Source organism: Electrophorus electricus, unplaced genomic scaffold (genome assembly GCF_041902795.1).
Source record: "Electrophorus electricus isolate QZ-2024a unplaced genomic scaffold, ASM4190279v1 Scaffold63, whole genome shotgun sequence".
Classification (NCBI taxonomy): Eukaryota; Metazoa; Chordata; class Actinopteri; order Gymnotiformes; family Gymnotidae; genus Electrophorus; species Electrophorus electricus.
In genome coordinates, this window is record NW_027658780.1 from 483,153 (window position 1) to 491,545 (window position 8,393).

Genomic DNA, 8,393 nt, shown 5'->3' on the forward strand with positions numbered 1-8,393 from the left:
TCTTCAAAGGGCAGTGTGTTATTGGTATAACATAAATGAGTTAAATGAACTAGTTATTGTTTCTAGAGAAATATTTAACAAGTTATCTGTTGAAAGAGCACGTTTCACAAAAGTGCTTTGAGTCTTGTAGACGTCTGGGATGGGACGACCGGGAAATTTGGTAAATGCTTAATAAGACATGTCTTTAACAGTTTGAAAATAAATATCTATATATTTCACGCCTATATTAATCGATGGGTTGACCGTCGTAGATTCCTTGCTGCCACAAGCTGACCGCCATGGCCTCTGCATTATTCACCGTTAAATCCCTGGAATTTCTTGCTTCTGCTCGGCCGAGGATTTAAAGTACAAGTATCTGCTAGGAAGGAACATTTGAATGAGTTACCCGTAGCTAACCAGCAGAGGGCACTGTTGAGTTCAAAATTCTACTCGTGCATGGCTGGATGGAGGAGCGAGTGACCAAGTGTTCGCTCGTGTCAACAGGTTTTTGTTAGTGCTGAAAATAACTCATTTTACTGGAATGCCTTTCTCGCTTAGCCCCATTGTGAAAGCATAAGTCTGAAGTGGAAAGAGGGGCGAGGACCCGTGGTTTTGGACGCGGAGCAGACATTTGTCCTCCGGCGTGTTCTTGGATGACACCTCGGCCGTGCCATAAACAGGCCCTCCGGAGGCTCGTGGAAAGCGCGGGGCGCGGCGCGGTCTCGCTGAACTTTCCGGAATCTACGAGCGAGCTCCCTTCTGCGCGACCGTTCGTTCTGTTATTCTATCCCAGCGCGAGAGGACACGGACCGAAATAGCCCGCGGTTTCATTAGAAAAATAAGGCTTGTCTATTCGCGTTGGGTGGATGAGGGTGATGTTCTTAAGCATGTAATATTTATTTTTTCTTCAGGCGCCCCTAAACTGAGACTCTTTGATGGAGTCTGTTGAATACTTTTAAATTGATTTAAATTATTAGTGTTTGGGCTGTAATATGATGTTGTATATCACAGTGTTGTATATGACCGCTGAGACGACATTCTTTATTTAAGCCTAGACCAGAACAAAACAATTTCCCTCCTAAATATCATGTCCAGATTTCCATTGATGAGGGATACATTTATACTCATCCTGTCTGTTTATTAGCCAGGCTAATTAAGAGTCAGATCTTTTGGAGAAAGGTTTTCTGCTTTACTTTAAATGCACAACTGGTGACTCATGCTACTGCTCTCAGGTGTTTTGCTGTGATGTCAGCACCGCAAATGATCATGTCATTTCAGGTCTAATGAAGTGAGGAACAAGTCTTGCATTTGCAGGGCTGATCCCTGTGTGGATGTCATTGAACAGTGAGTAACCCAGACCACAGGCTTCTGCTCGCCACGATTTCAGAGTCAGGTTTCATCTCAGTCACACAGCCAGTGTTCTCATTTAATCTCATTTAACAAGCTGACATGTGGCTGCTAACACAGGCCTAACATGAAACCCTCCATCACCAGCTGCCAGCCTCACCATTTGACACACCGCTAGCATGTTTTTCAGGGTTCGGGTGAACACATGAACACACTTGCTTAGGTAAGGCTGATATTTCTCGCTGTTGTAAAATTATATATGTATGTTTATGTGCAGGCTTCCTAGAACACACCCACATGCACACACATAAGCTTAGGCTCTCAACACAGCTCTAGGGTGATTAGGACAAACATTTAGCAGTATTTCCTCTGGGAGCAGGGGGAACACGCACACATTTTTAGCCAACTTAAATGGTAAGGTAGTCTTTGGAGACCTTTGAGAGGGAAGGACAGAGATGTTCACACATGCTCACAACCAACCAGACACAGAGATGGGAAATTATAGTGCAGGCAAATTGCATTGCTGTGTGTGTGTGTGTGTGTGTGTGTGTGTGTGTGTGTGTGTGTGTGTGTGTGTGTGTGTGTGTGTGTGTGTGTGAGAGAGAGAGAGAGAGAGAGAGAGAATGCATTTAGATTTAGCTCTTTTTGGAACTAACCATCATGAGTAAAATATTGCCAGTAGATTTGGTGTTGCTGAGGCTAAGGGGTTAATGTTAGGGGTTGGTTTGGGTATAGACAAAGCATTATTTAGCTACAGTAACACACAAGTCAATGGGAATACCCCAGAGAGATGGTAACGTAAGATGGTGTGTGTGTCAGAGTGAATGATGGTAGGTAGGTTTCACACCAGAGCTATAGAGGTGCATCTCGGAGCAGCAGCCCTGATGGAAATCTAAGACTGAGAGCACGAAGGAGACTAGACCAGCAGGGAGACATCTGTGGCTACCGTGACGACAGCTAAACTCCCACCAAGACATCTCAGAACATGTTTTTTCCAGGTGTGTGTGTCTGTTTGTTAGAGAGAGAGAGATGACATCGACGACATGGACGGTTTAGGCCTTCACCCAAAGTACTCAAATGAGGAAAAAAAACTCCTTCAGCACACACACACATACACGTGTATAAGGAGTGTAACATCCACTGATATAGCACCTACACTGACATGTGCACTAAAACTCTGAGCTCTGATCATATATATAATATAAATAACTGATCACATATGCACACACTGCTGCCTCTGAGTGACAGCAGTTGGTGTGTAAGATCAAAGCCATGGTGAAAGTAATTTAGGAGTTGTGTTTTCGACACAAACTGGCTCCACTTCAAAGAGCCATGCTGCAGTAAAATGCTATGTGGGCAACTTTGGGATGTTATCAGCATCCCTTACAACCATACCCTTTTTTTTGGTGTGTGTATGTGTTCAACATTTGTATCATCTAGGTTTGAACTTGAAATAATAACTTTCAAAGAACACCTAGCATCCTTGATAGCACCCTGCTTTACCCATGTGTTTGTGTGTGTGTGTGTGTTTGAATATGCATATGTACATGTCTGCATGCATCGCGGTTGACCCAAAAGGCACGTATTCGTGAAGTGTTTGTGAGAGTGTGTTATGCTTGTCTGTGTTTGACAGGTGTGTTGTGTCTCAGTGTGCTTTGTGTGTTGATTGTAATGGTGTAAAAGTAAGTGGTGTGTCAGATATAGTCCTCACCATCAGTCAGGAATTGAGTCAACCTGGATTAACACCACTGAACCAGCTGACTGTAGTTCTCCAACCTGCTCTCACGTCTTGCCTTAGATCAGAGGCTGCATCAAAGGCACTGCTGGAGACACAAATAACGAGGTTAAGGACGAGTAATAATCACCCCAGAACTAGACGCTGGGGATCGACACCTTCTATGGCACAATGGAGAGGAGGGGACATGAGAGGAGTCTTGAGTGTAAGATCATAGAAGTTAAAAGACCTCTGGCAAAGGTCTCAGGTTCACATGAATGTGCACGGACAGCATGAATGGAGTGATAAATTGTGCTAAGGAATGGGGATGGTATTTCTGGTCACATGCTAAGCGGTCTTCTTTGTAACTGGTCTGTGCAAGGTTTCTGTGTGTTCAGAGCAACGAGAAACTGAAGACCTATGTTAGTAGCGCTGTTTACAGATCTTGTTGCCATGGTCCTCACTCAACCACGCTCATCAGTTTAGGCAGCCACTACAGCCAATTTTATTTTATTTTTTTTACATTGTTTTGTAGGGTCCATTGCTTGAATTCTTGACATTTCTGCAAATAAGTAAATTCCAAGTCCAAAAGAAACATGGAACTCCAACCTCTCTGTAGGATTCTCTCTCTCTCCCTCTGTCTCTCTTTCTCATTCTCTCTCCGTTTCTGCCTGTTTCTTATAACAAATTAATAAAACTATATACATAAATTTAGAGAAACAAAACTGCTGTTTCATGGGTAAAGTGTACAATGTAATAAAATGACTATTCGGTAATATCCAGTGCTGTGTAGAAATTATTACAAAAAGACTCACTTTAACAGACCTTTACTACTAGAAACTTACTGTAATGATTGGACCTTTACAGTATATACCAACAGATACCAATTGTTTCGAGGAGATGCCAGACTAACAACTACACATATCAAGATGTGAAAATAAATTCAGCTGAAACTTTTAAATCAGACATTGCTATAATCCTTTACACCTCTCCAAGAGCCAGAACTTGCATCTCAGATCTTGCATTCAAAAACCTCAACTTGCTTACTAGATTCACTACCCACACACTTAGGAAATCCTACTGGAAGTAACTGAACTTTTACTAAATTTAATAAAGTCCTCCTTGAACATTGGCTACGTTCCTAAATAATTTAAATTAGCCACTTAACAAAAAATATAACCTCAACCCATGTCAGCTGTCAAACTACAGGCCGATCTCAAACCTTCCATTTATTTCCAAGATTGTAGCTCAGCAGCTAATCTCATAAAGTCTTTCAGTCAGGGTTTAGGTCTCATAGGACAGGGACAGTGCTGGTTAAAGTAGTTAATGACCTGTTGTTGGCTTCTGACCAGGGTTATGTCTCTGTTTATTTTGCTTGATCTGAGTGCAGCATTTGACATTATAGATCATAACATTTTACTAGGTAGACTTGAAAATGTTGTTGGAATTAGGGGAATAGCCCTTACCTGATTTAAATCTTATCTAGCCGGTCGCTACCAGTTTATTAACATAAATGGAGACTACTCAGCATGCAACAAGGTTAGCTGTGGTGTCCCACAAGGATCTGTTCTAGGGCCTTTGCATTTTTTATTTATATATGCTACCTTTAGGTGACATTATATGTAAACACTGTGCTAGTTTCCACTGCTACACTGATGATACTCAGCTATATGTCTTAGCCAAACCAGAGGACATATATCATCTTAGTATTATTGGGGAATGTATAAAGGATGTCAGAAACTGGATGTTGAGGAACTTTATCTAACTTAATCCTGACAAAACAGGTGCTTCTATTAGGCCCAGAGACAGCTAGGTCCTCACTCTCTAATTACTGAACGAACCTCAATGGTCTCCCAATCACATCTTCTCTAACAGTTAAAGATCCTGGAGTTATTATGGATCCTAGTCTTTTGTTCAAAGCTCATGTAAATAATATTTTATGACTGCTTTTCTCCACCTCAGGAACATTGCAAAGATTAGGAACATGCTCACATGATGCAGAAAAGCTAGGCTGCACATTTATCGCTTCAGGATTGGACTACTGTAATGCCTTACTATCTGGCTGTACCATTAAGTGCCTAAACAAGCTCCAGCTAGTTCAAAATGCATCAGCCAGAGTTCTTACTAGAACTAGAAAATGTATTATAAAATACTTCTAATGACCTACAAAGCACTGAGTGGTCTTGCCCCACAGTACCTTAGGGAACTCCTAGTGTATTATGACCCATCATGTCTGCTTAGATCAAAAGGTGCAGGCTCTTTACTAGTACCAAGAATAAGAAAATCTACCACAGGGGGCATAGCCTTTTCCTTTATTTACCTGATGTTGTGGGGTTTTGTTGTTGTTGTTGTTGTTTTAATCCAAAGCAATTTACAGTTATGACTGAGTACAGTTTGAGCAATTGAGGTTTAAGGGACCTACCAGTGGCAACCTTCTGATTATGCTTCAACCTTAACCTATGCTTACCTATGCTACCACTGCCCCCTACAAGTCTCCCCCTATAAACTTCCCACACTATGGAATAACCTTTTTGTATCTGTTCAAGACTGAGAAACAATATTTCTGATATCTCAATATTTAAGGCTAGGCTGAAAACTTATCTATACAGTCAGGTATTTTAACTACTTCCCATCTTAGGTAAAGGTGTAGATTTGGGGGTCCTTGGGCATTGAGCGTTATTTTAAACTGGGATGTTATGATGCTGTCACTACACCTCTCTTTTGTCACTTACGTTTGTGGCTGAGAGCGGCAGAGTGCTGATGTTCCAAGGTGCCCTCGTGCATGTGGTTCCTTCTGGCTCTTTCCTTTTAGCTATGCTGCCAAAGCTAGATCTGCCAGAGTCCATCTTTGCGCAGAGGTACACTTACCCCTGATGTCATGGTGTTGCTGAGCCTCAACCCGTTTCAGCTACCATGGCTACTCCCACCACCCTTTGATGTCCCCTGCTGTAGCCCACCACACCTCCACCCCAGCCAAACTACTTCTCCATTGCCCTCGATGGACATTCTCGTGTGGGATGGGTTTCGCACATGCACACACCATCGGGACCAATCTAGGACTTCTAGAAAACCAGACTAGTCATTTATGCTTATTTTTTCATTTTATTATTATTTATTTATTTTTCTCTTAAAATAGTTATTGTTGTGGGCCCCCACTTCGAGTCTTGTTTCCTCTCAAGGTTTCTTCAAGCTCTAGGGAGTTTTTCCTTGCCACCGTCACCTTTGGCTTGCTCACTGGGGGCTTGGACTCAGATATTTGTAAAGCTGCTTTGTGACAACATCTGTTGTAAAAAGTGCTGTATAAATACATTTGAATCGATTTGATTTAAATCAAGTCCTCCCATAACAGTACGATTAAAATGATTTAAATCATTAATTCAACCAATATTTCTATATGTCAGTGGGATGTGGGGGCATGAATGAATAAAAGGTTGTAAAACTTGGAATAAAAAGTTATGGAATTATGATAATCACTAAGAGAAAATACATCTACAAAAGACACCACATTAGCAAAGAAGTCCAACATGTGTATGCAGGCTTTTCCAATCTTGCCAGCCAGGCAGTGCTTGGCAGACAGGAACTTATTCATGACACTGAAAAAGAAGCAGCAACTTTGCGCACCACCTCGCCGAATCAGACCCCGACTCCCATTACCACAACATTCCTTAGTAACAAAATAAAAAACGCTTCATCAGCAACCAGACTAAATTACTCCCTCAAGCCAGGTCCAGATTAAACCCTTTTGTGGCCCTAGCCTATGAAAGATTTGGGGCACTTTGTAATGAAGATTTTATATATGCAATATAAAAACCATGACAGCATCATGAATAGGTCAGTGTGATGCGATAAAAGTAATATGCCTGCACTAATTCTAACACAACAGGAAAGCAAAAAAACAAACCAAAAGAACAGCCAAGTGATCTGACCAGGGCTAGAACTTAGCAAATGACTGCAGTTCATCTAGCCATGCATGCATCCACTGTGTTTAAAGAAAAAATATGAAAGTAACCCAGCTCGATTTACTACACTGAATGGAATAGAAAACAGTGGTTAAATTACACCTACTGCTGGGGAAATGAAATAACAAATTAAATTCAAATTATATGAAACACGAGCGTCAGTTAAAATTAGCGGGGTTTCTCATCAAAATTAAAGACAACAAGCAAAGAGTTTGAACAAAGTGCAGAATCAGTAGTGATATTTCAAATAGGACAACAGAAGAACTTGGCGGACAAGCGAGGACAGAATCTCTAGCCACTGTCAGTCAGGAGAAGTAGAAGCTGAAACTCCTTTTGTCATTTCCTGTGTAAAATATAAAGATGTCAGAAATACTCCTAAAACTGTCCCAAAATGAGTGCCAAGGTCCTATCTCCCAGAAAATGAAAAAATGAGGATCTTTCTGTGAGAAACCTCTGAGATCATAGACTTAATAGGACAGTTTGTCTATAACTGCTATAAGAAATGACTGTAACTCATCTTTCCTCATCTTGTCAAAGTACTGCTAGTCCAAACTTTAAATAGGTTCCTTAACATTCATATTCACCTTCACAGTTGGTTTTATATTTTTAGATAGTTTCATGTTCAAATTCTTAATTTTGTTAAACGTTTGTTTTTATTTTTTATAATTTTGTCTCCTTTTTGCTTTTAATTACGTAAAATTATTGTCCCTTAGATGAATAATAACATTACACTTTATATTGTCTGATTATGTGCTGGATTATTCACTTAATTTCTACAGTTTTGGCAACAACTTTGCCAATATACCTCACTCCTGTCAGTGATTATTATCATCTAATATAATGAAAACACAATGTGAATCTTTTCTTTTTGGACTCGCTTCATTTCAGCAGCACACGGATGATGAAGTGAACATTGGTTATTTCATTGTTTTGTTTGCTTTTACAAGGCAAATGATCTGTAAGATATACTTCCAAGGACACAGCACAAGAAACAAGAATACTTGGAGGACTTAATGCAGAGCATATACAAAAAACTCTAACACAGGTTTATTATTACAGTAATTGCACAGCATCAAGAAAAACCCTGACATGACATGCAGATTTCCTTACATGTGCAAATGTACTTGAACACACTGTAATCCCCTGCTTATGTGGTCTTGAGGCTTGGCTCCAGAACTTGTGTGTGTGTGTGTGTGTGTGTGTGTGTGTGTGTGTGTGTGTGTGTGTGTGTGTGTGTGTGTGTAAAAGAAAGTGAAAAAGATGAAAAGGAGTATTAGAAGACACAGGCAGGCATCCAGAAGTTTGTAAATACAAAATAAAAAATAATGAGTCAAATACTAACACACCAAGGCTATATGGAGGTGGAGAAATACTAACACACCAAGGCTATATGG

General features: G+C 40.6%; 1 long non-coding RNA gene across 1 annotated transcript; it reads left to right on the forward strand.

Annotated features, from left to right (window-relative positions):
• Positions 1-444: 444 nt before the first annotated feature.
• LOC113577451 (uncharacterized) lies at positions 445-7,805 on the forward strand. Its single transcript, XR_003410629.3, has 3 exons — positions 445-1,323; positions 2,146-2,324; positions 3,125-7,805. It is a non-coding gene; the product is annotated as an uncharacterized LOC113577451 (long non-coding RNA).
• The last annotated feature ends 588 nt before the right edge of the window (positions 7,806-8,393 follow it).